Source organism: Urocitellus parryii, chromosome 10 (assembly GCF_045843805.1).
Source record: "Urocitellus parryii isolate mUroPar1 chromosome 10, mUroPar1.hap1, whole genome shotgun sequence".
Classification (NCBI taxonomy): Eukaryota; Metazoa; Chordata; class Mammalia; order Rodentia; family Sciuridae; genus Urocitellus; species Urocitellus parryii.
This window is the reverse complement of record NC_135540.1, coordinates 92,533,319-92,552,940: the sequence shown is the minus strand read 5'-3', so window position 1 is coordinate 92,552,940 and position 19,622 is coordinate 92,533,319. Positions and strand designations below refer to the sequence as shown.

At 33.7% G+C, this 19,622-nt stretch overlaps 1 pseudogene; it reads right to left on the bottom strand.

Moving 5' to 3' along the window:
* Window positions 1–912: 912 nt before the first annotated feature.
* On the bottom strand, window positions 913–18,948 carry LOC144257238 (UDP-glucuronosyltransferase 2B31-like; annotated as a pseudogene).
* Between the last annotated feature and the right edge of the window lie 674 nt (window positions 18,949–19,622).

Here is a 19,622-nt window from a genome sequence, read left to right as displayed (position 1 = left end):
TCTTTCCAAAGACTGAATATGAGAATCAGTGTAACCAGATCATTATTTTATGTGGTTAAAAGAAAACAGAATAAATGTGCAGGTAGAAAACTGTATATTTCTTATTTGACATACCTTTCTTGGAAATGACTTCAGCAAGAAGAACATAAAAGTCTTATCAGGTCATGAAGACAAATGATGCTAAGGCTGGATGTACAAGCCAGCACCACCAGTCTCCCAAAACCAAAGAGAAGGGTGAATCTTGACACACAATTTTAAGAATTGAATACCTTATTCAGAAGAAGTTAACACTACAAAACTCTACACCCAAGTGAAATTAAATCATGCTGAGTATTTGCAAATCTATGTTGATACTATGAGTATACTTTTGAAAGTTCTTGTATCCATGAATAAGTTATGAACCACAGGCCAGCTCGGTAAATTAATACTGTGAAATTTGTAAATTCCACCTGTAATTTTCAATAGACACTTATATAATTTTATTATTATTATTTTTTCCCATATCCCTTTGTCCTGAAATAGTTCTAACTCTTAAACAAGCAGTATATCTTGGAAAACTGGGCTCTGTCTTAATGAGATGAGTTTTGAAAAGTGATTTTGTAAGCAGAAGAAGGAGACTGGTTCACAATCTCTTCTTGTGAAATTGCCAGAAAGATCATTTTTGATTAAACACATGTCAGCTTTTGATACTAGTGTGACCAATGTTTCCGCATGGATCCTCATGTATTTAGATTAATAATCAGATGTGGTTATTTTAGTTAAATATCTTTTTATTTGTTTACTCACTTAAGTCCTGTATATCTGCATAATATGTTATTTATGACTTCTAACTTTTCAAATCTACTAAGTTTTCTTGTCATTGAACTGGAGAAGGTCCATCTGTCAGGACTCCAGCTTTGGGTCTAAATACAACTATGCCCTTTTCTTCTTTCCTGTTTTAGCAAACTTCTGGCAACAAAACAGACAGCATTTGGTGATGATGAATATCACAGTTGCCACACAGGCCAGCAGGAACCCAAGCACATCCAAAGAGTAGTACTGGAACCAGGAGAGGTCATGGGCAGCTACCCGCAGGTGTTTAGCTCCTTTGTGGCGCATGACAAACTCAATCCAGAAGACAGCTCGATCCAGAGGCTTCACTGGCTGTTCATGGTGAATTCTTGATAACCTTATAGCATTCTCTTTATATCTAAAGGACAAACCATAAGACAACAACATTTAAAGCAACTTAATTTGCCTAAGTATATTAAGTCTATGTAAGGTTTTTAGGAATGTTCATAAAACTGAATCTAAACAAGTGCCTTAGGTAGCCACAGAAGAGCCAGGTTGGTGACACAGGCCTGTATTCCTGCTATTTGGGAGGCTGAAGCAGAATAATAAGTTCAAGGATAACTCTGGGCAACTTAGCAAGACATTGTCTCAAAATTCAACAAAGTGGGCTGAGGATGTAGCTTAGTGATAGAACATTTGCATATCATGAACAATGCACCTGAGTTCAATTTTCAGTACTACACACAAATGCAAAGAATATCCATAGAATTTTGTTGTTGTTGTTGTTAAAGATGTTAGATCATCATAGAAAGTTGAACTTTTAATTTGGGATTTTCTTATGGGCAGATATTTTCCAAAGAGAAAATGGAAGGTTGATTGCTTCAGATAAAATGATAATAAGACATTCTAGGCACTATAAATAAGATAGTTAATTGTAAATGAAATGATCATCTTGAAGTCTTTGAAGAGAAATTTTCATAGTGGGTGAAATGACTTTTAATCAGTCTCTCTGTTTTTAATCTTCTTTATTGCTCTCTACTGTCTAATTTCTACCTAGTGTCCATGTCAGATTATAACACTGGCTCAAAGATTTTCACTCATAATCATATTTAGAATAACATCCAGATATACTCTTTGGACTACTGTTAGACCAGGACACAAGAGAAGACCACTGACTCCAATTAAAATCAAATTAAAGCAAGCTTATTATTTCGACCAGCTGTGCTGCCTCTCCCACCAAAAACTGTGGGAACAAGACAGCTCCACAGCTTTCTTTCAGCCCAGATTTATAGCCCAGAAAGTTACACAACGGGGGGTTACAGATAACAAAACTCTGAGGAGCATAACACAAAGGCTAGTTTACATTTCTGCTGGCCTCGACTTCAGAATTTATAAAGGTCATTAGAACCTCAGAGAGGGTCCTTATCTGGCCAGGGAAGGCCAAGATTTATGAGGTGTCACTGAAGTTTCAGAGAGGGCTGCTATCTGGTCAGAAAGAGCCAGGAATGGGTGAGTTCAAGGCAGGCATTCCAAGCTAGTTCAGAATTTGCAGTAATTTATAGTAAAGCCAAAATTATCTTTTCATGGCTTTGTGGTGAGATGGCTCCCAATTTTAAGAGAAAATCAGGCTGGGTCTATCACTACTGGACCACAGAAGGTCATATACTGGAAATGTTCTTTCCTATCATTCTTCCTGTTAATGCTATGTTACAGAAACATTTTTGTTTGTTTGTTTTCAGTTTTCTCCTGAAGCCCCCAATGTCTGTCTCAGTCCACCAACTTTTCTGCACCCATTCTTTCTGTCTCACCTTCTTTGTCCCATCTCAAATTCTTGCACTCATCCCATGCCCCATCCATTTTGCATTAGCAATCATTATCAGAGAAAACATTCAGTCCCTGTTTTTTTGGAATTTGTCTATTTTGCTTATCATGATTTCTCAAACTCCATCTATTTACCTGCAAATCCCAAAATTTCAATCTTTTTAATGCTAAGTAATATTCCATTGTGTATAATATTCCAAAGTTTTGGTATCCATTCATCTATTGAAGGGCATCTAGGTGTTTCCACAGTTTGGTTATTGTGAATTGTGCTGCTATAAACGTTGAAGTGGCTTCATCACTGTAGTATGCTATTTTTAAGTCCTTTGGGTATAGACCAAGGAAGGGGATAGCTGAGTCAAATGGTGGTTCCACTTCCAGTTTTCCAAGGAATCTCCATAGTGCTTCCCAGAATGGTTGCACAAATTTGCAATCCCACCAGCAAAGTATGAGTGTGCCTTTTTGCTTACATCCTTGCCAATACTTACTGTTGCTTGTGTTCTTGATAACTGCCATTCTGACTGGCATAAGATTAAGTCTTAGAATAGTTTTGATTTGCATTTCTCTAATTCCTAGATATTTTGAACTTTTTTTATGTATTTCTTGATCAATCATATATCTTGTTCTGAGAAGTGTCTGTTCAGCTCCCTAGCCCATTTATTGATTGGGTTGTTTGTTTGTTTGTTGGTGTTAAGCTTTTGAGCTCTTTATATATCCTGGAGATTGGTGCTTTATCTGTCTTGAGTGTGGCAAAAATTTGCTCCCAAAATATAGGCTCTCTCTTCACTCATTAATTGTGTCTTTTCATGGAGAAGAAGATTTTCCATTTGAATCCATCCTATTTATTGGTTCCTGATTTTATTTCTTGCACTTTAGGAGATTTGTTAAAGATGTCAGGGCCTAATCTGACATGATGATTTGGGCCTACATTTTCTTCTATTAGACATATGGTCTCTGGTCTACTTCTGAGGTACTTGATCCACTTTGAGTTGAGTTTTGTGCATGGTGAGAGGGGTTTAGTTTTAGTTTACTGCATATATATATATATATATATATATATATATATATATATTTCCAGTTTTCCTAGCACCATTTGTTGGAGAGGCTATCTATTTTCCTACGTTTTTGGCACCTTTATCTAGAGTGAGATAACTGTGTTTATGTGGGGTTCTCTCTGTGACTTCTATCTGTTCCTTTCGTCTACATGTCTTTTCTAGTTCCAATATCATGCCTTTTTGTTAGTATAGCTTTGTAGAATAGTTTAAGGTGTGGTATTGGGATTTCTCCTGCTTCACTCTTCTTGCTAAAGATTGCTTTGGCTATTCTGGATCTTTCATTTTTCCAAATAAATTTCATGATTGCTTTTTATATTTCTATGAAGAATGTCATTGGGATTTTAATAGGAATTGCATTAAATCTGTATAATGCATTCGGGAGTATGGCCATTTTGACAATATTAATTAATATACATATTATTTGAAATATTCATATAGTTCTGTTGCTTATATGCCTGGGTGTGGTATTGGTGATATAAAAATGCAAGTATAATTGTGATTTCTTTATGGAATCTAAATTACTTAGACATATATTACTTACTTTTCAAAACCTAGAGGGTTTTTAGTTAATTTTTTTAAATTTTTTTTTAGTTAATTTTTTCTTTAATTTTTTTCTGATTTAATTCCAATATGACTGGAAAATATATTCTTTAGATTCAAGTCATTTCTGGGCAGTTTTATGGCATACCCAAATATATCAGGTTCTTCAAATATGAATATTATTTTCCATCATTTTCTGTTATAGATAAAAGTTTTTAAAAACGTTTCATTATGACTATAGACCTGTACATTTACATTTTATATTTTTATGTAAAATTTCATTAATATGTCTATTTTATATTGAATGACTTCTAAATGAAGAAACATTCTTTTCATATTTAGTTTTGTCTACTCTTTCTGACAGTAATATAGGTATAACAGCTTATTTATTTATTTTGTGTTAGTGATGATTGAACTCAGGGGCCATCCACTACTCTAATCCTTCTCATATTTTACTTTGAGATAGGATCTCTTTAAGTTGCTGAGGCTTGCCTTGAGCTCACAATCATGTCTCTGCTTCAGAAATTGCTGAGTTACAGGCTTGCACCACCATGCCCAGCTGCAACACCTTGATTCACACTAAAAATCTTTTATCTCTTTTCTCATAGAATTTCTATGCAATTAAGTTAAACATATCTCAGAAAAAGAGTGTATGATGGGTTTTTAAAATCCAATTTGATTATTATTTAATGATATAGTTAATATTATGACAGATATTAATATATTACTATATAAATCTACCAACTGATTTCATATTTTCTTTACCACTTTTCCTAATTGCATTATGATTTTTTATTCCTTCTTATCTAATTTTAAAGTATTTTTGCATTCAAAATTGTAACAAAATTTTTTTGGGGGTAATCCATTGTCAAAGTATTCCGATAGGTGATGCCCTCTGTAAATAATGAGAATTGGTAGTTTACCATCAATGCTGACTTGATGGTAGAAATGTAAGCACTACACATTTTGCAGAACGATTTTTGTTACATCAAGAGAAAATTTGATTATAAAAGATATTTTATAAAAATTAAAATTATTTGCTTTTCAAAGTACACCATTATAAAAATGATGAACTCATCCATTCAGAATAGAAGAAAATATGTACAAATCAAATATCTCAATATAAACGCATCTCCATAATAAAAAATACTGACAGTTCAATATTAAGACAAGTAACCTAATTAACAAAGGATTTAAAGACTTGGATAATTATTTGTACAGAGAAAAAAACATGATTACTAGTATGCAGGTGAACAACACTTTATCATTTTAAACAACCTGTGGAGTGAAAATCAAGGTCACAATTAGTTGCTACTTCATAACCACTAGGATTGGCATTACAAAAACAAGACAGACAATAGCAACTTTTAGCAGTGATGTGGAAAAGTTAGAACTCTCCTATACTACTTCTAGGAATGTAAATTCTTGCCAATTATTTGGCAAACTGAATGGAATTTAATTACTAACATGAAGTTCTCATGTGAGGAAGTAATGCCACTCTTTGGCACTATACAAAAGAAATGAAAAAAAAAACTTTTTCCACACAAAACAAGCCATGTTCAAATATTTGAAATTAGGAAAAAAGCCCAAATGCCCATGCTGTAATAAATGGTTAAATAAAATGTTGTATATCCATCCACACCAAAGAATACTATTCAGCAATAAGTAGAAATCACCTAGTGCTACTTGTTTAAACATGGACAAAATTAAAAAGAAACAATATAGTAAGTGAAACAACCCAGTTGGAGCTGACTACCATTGTATGGTTCTATTTGTATGAAATGTGCATCTAAGGCTAATTTTTAGAGACTGAATGTATAATTAGTTGTGTCAAAGAGCTGGAGGTTAAGAGAGATTTACTTGAAATATATATGAGATTTCTTTTTGGCACAACAAAAATGTTATAAAATTATTTCTTGAAGAAGAATTCTGAACTATGTGAACATAACCCAAATTATTTGACTTTTACAGCTCAAACAAGAAATTTATGGTATATAAGTTATTTATAATAGAATCTGTTAAAGTAAAAATCAATTTTGGAGAAAAATTGTATTTTCAGTAGAGGGGAAATACTTGAAGAAATCAGTATAGTCAATGACTTTTTTTTTTTAGATGAGATTCCAAAAGCACAGGCAACAACAACAACAACAAATAGATAATTAGGATTATGTTAAATTAAGAAGCTTTTGCACTGCAAAGTTAACACCAAGAGAGTAAACAGAAAACATGCACAATTGGGAGGTAATACTTGTAAGAAAAGATAAATATCTAGAATATGTGAGGAATTCTAAAAACTCATCAGCAAAAATCCAAATTATTGCTGTAAAAAGCAGAAAATGATCAGAATAGACATTTTGATTTCAAAAGAAGATGTTGTATATGACAAAGTGCTCAACTTTACTAATCATGGAGTGAGATGTAAATCAAACAACAATCAACCCACAGGGTTGATTTAAGAACTATTTTACAGTTTTTTTCTCAAATTTTGAAAAACACCCATCTTCAGCATGCCAAAAAGAGCAGCAGCAGCAAAAAGAACAAAAGCAAAAATGAGAGAAAATCACATTGAATAGATTGGTCATAATCTAAAATCTAAAAAATAACAGATGCTGGTGAGGCAGAAGAGGACGGGGACATCTTATAGTCCACTGAGAGAAATGCAATGGCCTATATGGAAAAAAAGAACATGGAGTCTCCTCAAATAATGCAAATAGAAATACCATAGGATTCAGCTTTCACATTACTGTATACTAACACAATGAAAACGAAATCAGTTTATCAAAGAGGTCCCTGAACTTCCATGTTTACCTACATCGTTATTCACAATAGTCAAGTTATAAATCTACTGAGGTGTTCATTGTTGGAATGATGGCTAAAGCAAACATGGTAATACACACCACACACACACACACACACACACACACACACACACACACACCTGGCTTTTATTCAGCCATAAAAAAGATTGAAATATTGTCATTTCTACTAACAAGCATGGAAGTGGAAGTAATTATGCTAAATCCTATATACTGGCACCAAAAGAAAAATAATCTATTTTCTCATTCTCATGGGGAGGAGCTTAAAAACCTAATTTTATAGAAGTACATTATTGAAAAGGAATAATTAGAGGCTAGGAATTGTAGGAGCAAGGGGGTCTAAAGAGAAGTTGAAAAAAACAGAACAAGCTACAGTTAGATAGAAGGAATAAGTGCTACTGGTATGTAGCACAATAGGCTTACTATTGTTTATAATTTCTTATATATATTATAAAGAATTAGAGGAGAAGAGTTTGACAGTTCCTAGCAGAAAACATTATGAATATGTAAGAATATGGAAATAAAAATTTCCCTGATTAAGTCATTGCATATTATACACATGTATCAAATTATTCTGCCATACCAAATAAGTATATATAATTTTTTAAAAAATGTTGGTAGTTTTGGAAATTTTAGGTATCAAATAGAAATATATTATTGCTTCAAACTGCATTGTCCTTCTGTTCTCTTGTCATATTAGTAAAAACTGTGTTCTTTATATTTAGCTTTATAGTAAAAAGTTTTTAGTATCACATTATTTTACTAATAACTAGTACTGCTAATTAAGTAAAATTGTAAGGTTAATTTTCAATGTAAAAATGACTGGTTGAGAATAAAAGCACATTTCAAAGACTTCAATAATTTTAGTTATTCACATTAGACTCAAAGAGCAATAAATCTTTTCTAATTTTTAAGTGTACCTAAATATAAATATTACTTCACTGAAAAAATTGTTATACTTACGAAGGTTTATTAATGATTGTATTCAATGCATTGAGTAAATCCATACTTGACATTGTAATAAAATTCAATCTAAGAGCTGCTCCTTTGGCCTTCATGTGCATGACATTATCAGGTTGATCTCCAAACAAGGGAATGCCCACCAGAGGGATCCCATGATAGATGGCCTCATAGATGCCATTGGTTCCACCATGAGTTATAAAAGCTTTGGTTTTTGGATGACCTAGGATTGAAACCAATCAAGGGAAATTATTCATGTCAGAAATAAATTGTCAAATACGTAATGTAAAGCAATAAAAATAAATTGTTTTCTAGGTAATAGATTCTTATAATGATGAATTCAAATGGAAATCACTTTCAATTCTTGGGGCAAGAGGCACCTGTGTCCAATGGCAAGGTAAGTGAAGATTACATGGAAGAGTTGGTATGTTACATGAGATCTGAAAAATGAAGACAAGGTTGCTACCTAGAAAAACGGAAGGAGCACATGCTGGGTAGAACAACCAACCTGTGCAAACATAAGAGGGGACCTGGATTTATGTGTTCAATTAAAACAACAATGATGTCCCTGAGCATGCTATGAAGGGTGTCCAATGCAGCAGGGAGTGGGTTGTTGGTGGTTATGAAATCAGAGGTAGGATTGGCTATACTTCATTAGGAAGTCCAACTTCAAGATTAAGATCTTAAACTTGATTGAGAAGTGTTTTTCAGTAGAGAATAAGGATGATCAGAATGTTGTGCCAGAAACTACCTTTGAAAGCTGTACCTTCCAAGTTCAGGACAGCAATCCTGGGGCTTTTAACTTATATGCTACATAGCTGAGGCATAAAGTTTATTGTGTAGTATGTTTGGAATACATTTGTCTTACTGTTTTTCTGCTAAAACTCTTTGTAAATATGGTTTGTTATTATAGCACTTTTTAAAACAAAACTGTACTAGAACAGTTCCAAACTGTATATATGTATAAAAATTGTCTTCTAAATGCGTTTCCTATTACTACGTGAAATTTCATATTTAACAGTGTTCTGTAAAAAAGGATTAAATTCTATCCTTTTCATAACATTTTTTTTAAAGATTATGAATTTTTTTAGTGTATGGAACATGCAGAGTCAGTTGTAATAACATGAGAGCGCTGTTTTTTTTATCAGCATTTCAGATAGCACTATTGTATGTCAAAGGGTAGGTGTAAAATTGTACAAATTGGAGAGAATGGACAATCCAGAAAGTGACAAAAAATTCTTTGTGAGAGGTAATTACCCATAAAATAAGGATACTTGAACTATGAACACAAACAATATGACTTTATAATAAAATGCCCACAGTTGTTCTTTATTCACTTTCTTTCAAGACTAAAAAGAGAACTTTAATCATCAGATTATTTTGAAATTTTCTTAATAAATTTCCAAAACATTCTTTAATTATTATTTTTCTAATTGGCTATTACTCATGTTTTTGAGATTTATTCTGAGTCTTACCAAGAAGGTAATTCTGGGGAATCCATTTATAAAGCTGAGTATTGGGTCCTAAGGTAGCTGGTTTCTTGCCATCATATCTCCATATGACCTATTAGGGTAACACAAACCTCTTATTAGTTGAGTTAAATTTCAAATTTTAGGATATTAAAATTTGAAAAGAAATCACATACTTAAATACCTATCCTATGCAAGATAAAGAAATGAGATCAAGAGACAAGAAATAATAATAATTATTGAAATGGGTATATAAATAGAGACATTATTTTCCTGTATTCATTTTTATATTTAATCAAAATCATATAAACCATAGCTTCATGTAAGTAGTAGCTTAGACAAATGAGTTTATCAATATCAAATACAAATTATAATTGATAATTATAGATCTACAGCATAATGTGTAAAAAATTACTATTTACTTCCATTTTGTTTTAGAAATCTGTATTTTGTACTAGTTCTTATCTACTAAATTTAATATTAACCTTTGTCTTGATATGTGAAGATTACTATAACCACTTTCTCCATGTGTTACTAGTGTTTTGTCCTTGTAGGGTCACAGTTTCTAATTCACAGGATTCCATCTCCACCTTTTCTCTTATACCTTCCTTCTTGAGAAATCTATAATAGGGCCATGTCCATCATGACAAACTAAGTCTCCTTATTTTGATGGATACTTGGACTCAGGGTTGGTGAGCCTGGCCTTCCTTTCTCTAACTAGCAGCACAAAAATCATCATAACTAGGCCCCTTCCAACATTTAGGGGGAGTATCAAGGCCAGGATTATATAGGATGATGATGATGTATGATGCTATTCAGACTTTTTTATTGCCTGCTATTGCTATTGCACTGATGAAATCCCTGACTAATATTTAACTCCATGCTTCTGATGTCTGTAGTGTGCACAGTGTCCTCATGTTCTACAAGTAAAATAAGGAAATGAAAGAGCACAATTTGGAGATTACTGTGTATCTGCATGTAACACTCTTTTGATACCAAGTTCATACTACACCTGAATAATGTATTTCATTCTGAGCACAATGTTAATGTCAAAGTATTATTAATCAAAAATATCCTTTGTGCTATTTCAGAATTTGCTGTATATATTTTTGCTTTAAGTGTGTTTTTGAGATAAATTTGTACTATAATGACATTTAATCTTTCACAGAGAAAATATATGTAATTATAATCTTAAAAGGTTTAAGATAACTAAATAGGTACTTATTTAGTAGTTATCTACCATTAGGGCACTTTATCTAACCTTTTGTGGAATCTGGGCAAGGGCTGATGCAATCACATTGGCCCTTTCTTCGGTCATGTTATTGACCATTGACCCCAGAGAAAACACCACAACACCATTCTCTCCAGAGCTCTGGACAAAGTCTTCCATTTCCTGTAAAGGAAAGAATTTGTTCCATCACAAAAGAGAAAAGACAGAACACAGAGTATTGTGAGGATTGGTACAACCATTTAAGGAAATAAATCAAGGATTTATAGAAATTATGTTGGGCTGTTTTAAAAATTAAGTCATAATATACACAATATAATATATAATTATAACCATTTATAAAGGTATAAAATTCTGTATAACACATGCATATATTTCACATTTTTATGCAAACAACATCCAGAACATTTTTATTTTTTACACAGGAAATCTGTATAAGTTAAACAAGGACTCCTGGTTTCCTCCTCCCCTGGTCCATTGTCTACTTTACTTCTACTTTCTGCTTCTCTGAAATTGGCTAGTCATGTATTCATGTAAGTGGATTCACAGTAATTTCTTTTTTTTTTACAGACTTATGTTACTTAGTGTAATGTATTTTTAATATTGTAGCATGTATCCCAATTCCCTAATGTTTTTAAGGTTTAGTGATATTTATGTACATTTTATCAAAAAATTCATTAACATATACCTAGGTAATTTCCACCTCTTCATTTCCAGGAATATAGTTTTATGATTGACCTTGGGCCAAAACCTTTTGAAGATCCTTCCAGCAATTCTTGTATAATCTGTCCAGAAGTGGAAAGGGTAAACCATAAATTCATTCATAATTCAGTATCGGGGTATGTGTGTGTGCGTGCATGCGTGCACGTGTGTGTGTGTGTGTGTGTGTGTGTGTGTTGCCAGAAGTTAAATCTAGGGCCTTATACATGCCAATCAAGTGCTTTACCAGTGAGCTACATCCCCAGCCCATTTTATCCTTCTTTTTAAAAAACTTAATCACTTAGTTTTGTCGGAGGTTTCTTATATGAAATACATTCCCTTTATTATGCATATATGCATGTGTATGCATCTCTGTGTGTTTGTGTACAAGTGTGTGTGTGTGTGTGTGTGTGTTGAAGCAAAAAATGAAGTGGTCACTATAGACTAGTGAGAATGTTTTTTTTTTTTTTTTGTCCTTACCAAAAGCTTGTTGTCCTATCTAAAATTACATCTCCTATAGGAACAGGCTTTTGTGTTTCCTCTTTGCATTAGTATTTGGATATGCTTCTTTGTATTGTCAAGAATCCTCCAAATTTGAGTCTTGTTAAATTAGCTTAACTAGAATCTGCCAACACTGATATCTAATATTTTATATCTGATTTAAGATATTTTCAGATCTTTCAAACTCCTCCTTTCCCAGATATCCCACTGACCTACCTTCAGCTACTATCTTGTTAGGTTAGTTTGGCCAGAATCCCTGCAGCCCCTTATGTTTTCTCTTAATAACTTTCTATCCACTGATCCTCACCTTACACCTTTTCTCTAAATCTATCTTTTTCCTTGTGTTCATAACTGGACTTAATTTATCTCCCTTTTCTACAAAATTCAATTGCAGTGGTGTCTACACTTACTGTGTAGATGCAAAATGCATTCCGCATTACTGTGTTTAATGTTTGTCATTATTTTTTTTTCTTTAACCCCCAGAGAAGGTCATATTCATTTCTAAACTGCTTAATCTTTCATTCAGGACTGTAAGTGTGCATCTTTAAAGCCTGTGCCTTCACTCCTCACTGGTTGATTGGCTACCTATTGGGGAATAAAACTCCTGAAACTTTGTCCTGAAGAAACATCTGCTGACATTGCTAAGGGCAGATCATGTTTTTCAAGAACCTCACCATTCTGTTTAAGCTGATCTAAAGTCCAAGAAATTGGAGGCTACGCTTGTCTCCTAGGAGTCTCAGTTTTAAGGGGCAAGATTAGAGTTCTAGGCAAGTAAAAGCTGCTTACTGTGACAGGCATCTTTGATGGAAAGATAGCTGGGTACCTTACTGGCTGTATCTGTGGAGTGGAGATAATTCCCTGACATCTGGGCTCTAAAATTCCTTTTTGCTTGGCTAGGCCTGAGACCTATTTACTAATTTTCCCATGGAAACACACCAATCAAATGAAAGCTCTTTTCAAGCCCCTGCCAACTTTGTGTTCTGACAACTCTCTCTGCTTTCTTGTTGGTATAATTTCAGTACAGATAGTTTGGATCTTTAAGTTACTTAGGGAAAATTTAGATATCCCCAAACATGCTCCTTGGTGGACTCTCCCTTTCCATCTCCTGTTTCTTCTTCCTTTCACATGCCATTGTTCCCCTCAGGTCCCTTAGGATTCTTTGCTATGTTTCCTTCTAGGTCCTACCTCCTCCCTCTGCCTGTGCCCAGAGCTGAACTTTTCACTTCCCTCTTTAGGGCCTCTGTTCCTGCAGTGACAGTCACTTGTTCCTCTGTCTCAAGCAAGGGCTCTCAAGGAACTCAAGATCTTCCAAAAGCAACTACTTGAGGTTGAAAGGCAAAAGGTTAATTAGACATAAACTAAATATGTTGTGCACTTAGATGGGCTTCAAAGACATTAGAGGGCCACAAGATTTCTTGTCTCCTTCACCTAAAATGAAGACTCCCTTAAAAGCCTTCTTCACACATATTTTAATTCCAAGAATCTTTACCCCATATTGAATATATAATCTCACCTTGTTGCATTTTATCAGAAACACAATTTAGATGAAATATTATATGGAGATAATAGCAGTAAGTTTTGTGTTACAGTGTTGCCTGATTCATGCCTAAAATTTTAGAATGGAAGCTTGAGATCTGTGTGTCTGCATGTTTATGCCTGTATGTGTGTATGTATGTGTGTATGTGTTACATGTTACATATATATGATATTTTCTCAGCTCTAGATGATATGCCTAATGAAATATATAAAATCTCTGAATGGTTTTCTATTCCAACTCACTGTGAGATAAATGAGCACTTACATAAATTAAACATACCTAAAATTACCAGAAATGTAGAAAAAGTCAAATGCTTTCAATATTTACATGGCTTAGTAAATCTTTGGAATATATGACTAGTTTGATGTTATTGGTTTACTAAAAACAGATGTGTTACTCAGTTATCATCATAAGTATAATAGGAGCTTATATTTTTATTCCACCTGGGTTTACCAGTCACCTATGGTTACAATTAGTTAACAAGGAAATCATTTGAGATGAGGTCTAGTATTTTTGCTGTTAAGTGTGAAAAGTACATCTTCCTAAAACCAGGTTCCAAAATCTTTTCTTAATTTGATACCTTAGTTATATACTAAGTTAAATTAAGGAATATTTGTTTATTAGATGTGTAGCCCATTTCTACATAAGACTGAAACACTTAAGTATGCATTCATTTAATTTTTACATGTGGCTTTAAAGCATAATTATATTTGTGTCTATTAAGAAAATTAAGAATTATTGAATGATATAACAGTCCTATAAGAAAACGTGTCACTAAAACATTTGCTTGTCAAATGGACTTTCATCACATCTTTAACTACTGCATTTTGATGAACCTGCCTAATGTAGACATGGAAATGAATGATCTAATAAAGAATGATTATAATATTTTTGACATTATTTGAGATTTTTCTGGAATTTGATGTGTTGTTTACATGATTCAAGGAACCATTTTTTCTTTTCCCATACAGTATTTTTCCACATAACAAATTTGTAGTTTACACTTTTTTATAGAAATTAATCATTTATTGGCTTCTCTTTTTCTAATCTCTACAAAATTTGGAAACAACATACTAGATGCTCTTGCCCTTAGAAGTTTAACTCTGTTTCCAAACTTGGCTTTCCAGGTTTCCCAGCCTCAGAAGGCTTTTAGAAGTCTAATATGAGATTTCTTTTGGAAAGACCTGGCAAAGGAAACCCCAAAGCCTTTTGATCAATTTCCACCAATTGCTTCATTAATGAAAATAATCCACCCAATAAAATGAAATTAAACATATTTGGTCAAGAAGAATTACCTTACTTTACTTATCATTTTTCAGAAATGGAGTTGAGTGGTTGTAGGTAAATTTCATGTCACAGAGGACAATATTTTGTGTTATTTTAACCTGCAAATTAGACAGTGTCATGTTGTGTCCATCCTCACTAAATTTTCAATTCTAGGTTCCTCATCAAACTAAAGTGTTCATTGTTTCTGCTATCTTCCTGGTGTAGACTACCAGGAGCAAAATTCTGACTTTTTTTTTTGTGACTCTAAAGATTTCCCACAAGTTGAAGCTGGGAGGTTTCATGCTTTGCTCTAAGAAATCATCACAACTGTGACATTGATATCTGTGCCATCACTAGAAGCACTTAAATTGCACATCAGGAAATTTGTCAGTTGTGATATCTGAATATTATGTTCTGTCTTCACCAAGGATTATTATTTTGGCCAAAATTTCCTTGATTTCTGATGTTTGTTCCTAGTAATCTTTTATCCACTGACCCTCACCCTGCACTTAGGCCGACCTTCATCTATCTCGTTCTTTATCTGGACATCCTCTCTTTCCTCCTATATTGACACTGTCATTTCCATTTAACAAAAATGGAGAAATCTTTTAAAAATAGAATTGAACTACCCAGAACTTCCATTACTTTTAGGTGTGCTTTTGGAATTGAATTGCAACATGTAGACTCAAAGTCTGGTTTTAAGTACCTATGTTTGGATTTTAAATGTTCAATGAGATCAGATACAATGGTACTGCTAATAAAAGAGTACACAAAAAGAATTTCTTAAGTGATTACTTAATAGTGAAATAAAAAAAATGATTGCTGTTTTATGTAACAGCTCTGTGTTTGGGATTGTATAGGGATTCTGGCCCTGAAAATGTAAAGGGAAGCATTCCCATGGTGAGAAAACACATGGGGGAAGTGGGGTAACCGGCACTGTGTTTCCTACCCTTAGAATGCCCTATAATTTTTCTAAGGATCTAATAATATAGCTAATATATGTGCTATGTCTAGCTTTTATGGCAATGCCCTGAGACCTCTGAGTTAGAGCCTCATCAAGCCTCAACCTTGATTGCAGGCACATACTCCTGGGAATAGAAAAACGTGTTTGCTAGATAACTACAAGGTTTCATCAAGCTTCTGTGCTCCTGGAGCTGCCCGCCTAACATTCAGACAGTAGCTTTTCTTGAGAACTGCACAAAGCTCCTGACACTGCATATTGAAATTGTGAAATGTAACTGCAGAATAACCAACTTTACTGATATTCTAAACAATAATGCGGTTATGGTACTAATGACCTGATGTAACCTATTGGTATAAATAAATGTGGCCACTTGGACAAAGAGCCACTCTGCCACCTTCCCTGCTTCTGCACTTTGACTCTGTCTCCTCTTTATTATTATGCCTTACAGGATTGGGTCTCTGATGGCTTCATGACTTTGGCATGCTTGATGGCTAGGAATCTTCAATGCAAAGACACAGAATGCCTAGCTGCTGTAGCAATGACTGCATGAGGAGGTTCTGTGGTAGAATCTTATCATCCTCAACTTTCATCTCAGGAACATAGCCCATGGGAATAAAAAAAAAATTCTCTTGTTAAACAACCACAATGTTTCACCAAGCTCTGCTGCATGAACCTGCCCACATAATAGTTACTTTAAAAAATGGACTTTCTTTAGAGGTATACAAAGCTCCTAACAGTGTACACTGCAATTATAGTGTGTAACTGAGAAAAAAGCTGCATGATGTTGCTAACTCTGTATCCTGCCTAATGACACAATGAACAATAATGTATTACTGATGCCAGTGACCTAATGTAACCTGTTGATATAAAGAAAGCTGGCAACTTGGCCATTCTGCCATTTTGCCTCTGCATCTTTTCTCTGTGTCTCTTTTTATTATCCTTACAGTTTTTTGGAAATATAAGTGTGCAATATTGTTAAAAAATACATCAGATTTTTATGGTTTTTCATAATCAGTAATAATCTAAATACTTACAGAATTTTGAATCTAAAGTATGAAATATGAGATTTCAAGAGCTATGTAATGTTTTGAACAACCAATAAAAAAAGCTAAGAGCATCCTACAGATACAAGTAGTACAAGTTAATATATATTCTTCAAATATGCAAAATTTATGGTCATTGATAACTCTGCAGTATATCTCTTTTTTTCTGTAAGACAATTAAAGTGTGGTGACCCACTTTCCCACAGGGAGTTTTCCTGAGGTTCCCCGATAGCCTTGGGTTGACAGGAAATGCCTGTGGTCCTTCCCTATTACAATATTTCTCACAAAATTTCTCTTTCATGTTCACAGTCTGTGTTTCAATGTAGAATGTAAGGTATTTGGGAGAAGAGACTCTGTTACTTTGTTTCTCTGCATATAAAGAATTTTCCTATGGTATATGCTAGTCATTTCTTTGAATTAATGACTGATATTGTCTTGTATGTTGAGAAATAAAGACCTTAATTTAACTGGAGTTTTGTGTAGCTCTCAAAAGTCCCCAGGTTTTACTTTTCTACTATTAAAAAAATAAAATTCACATAGTTATGTGAATATGCATAGACATGTAAGAATTTCTATCTACAGATCTCTTTGTCCCATTTCCTATAACTTTTTTTTTTCACAGTGAATGAGACATTCTGAGTGAGAACAGAGAATCATTCTTGGTGAAAATGCAAGGACAACAGAACCAACTAAATAGGAATAGGTTTACCTTAGGCAGAGGTTTGGCAGGTCTTCAGTGGAGTCCTGCAACGAAATCAACATTTGGTAGGGTTGGGCTTGGAAATTCCAAATCCCAATAGGTTCTAATGAGCCAGATATCTGCTTTTGACATTGTCTCTAATAATGTAGTGGGTCGTCCTGAACAGGAAAAGGAATACAAAAGCTATAGGACATTAGAGAGTTATCATGTGGAAATGAATATGTCTGGTAAGTATCTGAAAAAACTTTCAATAAAGAAGCCAAACATGTTTAAGAGTGTCTGTGATTTAATAAAGCTAATGTGTGTGTATGCATATGTGCATATATAAAAAACATATATGTTGCACATTTTTATGTGGACATATGTGAAAAGCAAAATGTGAGAGATGAATTAAGTGACAAAATATTTGAATTTATAAATGTGGAAACAAATCTACAGATACAGAGATGATTCTCTCAAAGCTACATAGATAATTGTTTTAGAAATATTTGTAGGGGTCATCAAACTACATTCTAGACTCATGAAGACATTGATTAACATTAAAAATTATTGCTTTTGAAGATGGAATAAAATGGATACTAAAAGGTTAATATAGGTGTGTGAATGCAGAGGGAAGTCCTCAGTGGCTTATTTTGTGTGTGTGACTCCCTACTGTATCCAAACATTTCAAACTAACTTTACAACTTAAGCTTTTCCATAGTGTTTTGAGTTTGATGTATTATTGTGATAAAATATTTTTTTATTTTATCACCATACTTTTAAAAGTTTAACTTCTCTGACTTCATACTCCCTCAGGCTCACCCTCAGAGACATGACTAATTTTGGAATTTTCATTGCCATTAGAAAATAGGACTTACCTAAAATTTCACTGTAAAACTGATTCCACTTCTTTTCATCAAATGTTTGAAACCAAAAGTCAAAATACAGCACATACAGCATATTTTTTATCCGCTCCATGAATGTCATTTGATCACTTAATTCTGACATAATAATAGGCACATAGGAAGGAGGGAATGAAAGTCCTGCACTATATTTTTCATACGTGTAGCCAAACAAAAAGTGAAGAGTATGCACACTTGGTATTTCAAATAGCTCAGCTAGCAGCTCACCACAGGGACAAAATGCATCTGCAAGAATGACATCAAACTTGGAATCACGTAGTTTTGTCATAAGATTCTTGTTAAAAACTACCTCTTTACAGAGTGTCAAAAAGTATTCAGAATCTTCCCATACCAGTTCTTGCAACAGTGAAAAGTATGTCCAAATTGATTGTTTTGGCAGCTCATAAATCAACTTCCTGATTGCTTCAATGTAAAAATCTTCCATGTCAGTTTTAGACACTGCTGAAGGGTAAGTCTCAAATTTAATAGCAGATCCTTCTTCAACATAAAAAGAAATGGAAGCTGAGGATATCAGAACAGTCACTTTGTGACCTTTCTGAACTAGTTCATCCAATATTGTCTTTATATTGATCCAATGGCTGTATTCCATTGGCCACACAAGCACCTTCCCACAACTTCCAGAACCAAAGTGACTATTCAGCTGTAACAGGAGCAGAACTGCAGTCATTTTTGTAGACATCCTGGTGAGATGCAAGGCTTCCTTTCACACTGGATTCCCTCTGCTCTTGCTGATATCCAAGCAGAAATCATTAGTTAAAATATAACTTGTACACACCTAAGTAAATACATACACTAATAGGCAGAGTGTCTGACTGCCAAGTGGGAAAAGCAAATGGTAGATGACCTCATGTTTATATGAAAATGAGCCATAATTCCTTTCTGTGTTCTTCCCTGTAGTTAAGAGTTGTTGACCTTATATGTATATGTCTCTTATGTTATACTTGATGTTTTTGAATAATGTCAAGAACAGTGGCATGTGACATATTACTTTTGTTTACAGCTTCTTTGTACAGAAGCAGAAATTTAGTCATAATCCAGATGAATCAGCATTTAAAGATAACTTCCTTCAATGAATTTTTTTGAGGGGGAAGTGTCAATTTTTTTTTCCTGTAAATCACATATCATACAATGCAGCAATAAACATAAAGCTCAGTGCTACACAGTACAATCTCAGAATTGTAAAACCATCACTGCAATCAAGTTTACGGCATTTTCGCAACCTGAAAATAAGCACTATGCCTCTACTTATTCTCTTTGCTACACTCCTAAGAACGTCTAATATACTTTTTTTTATATAACTTTGTAGGGACTAGTATAAAAGCTACTAGGTACAGAATATGAACCACTTGCCTC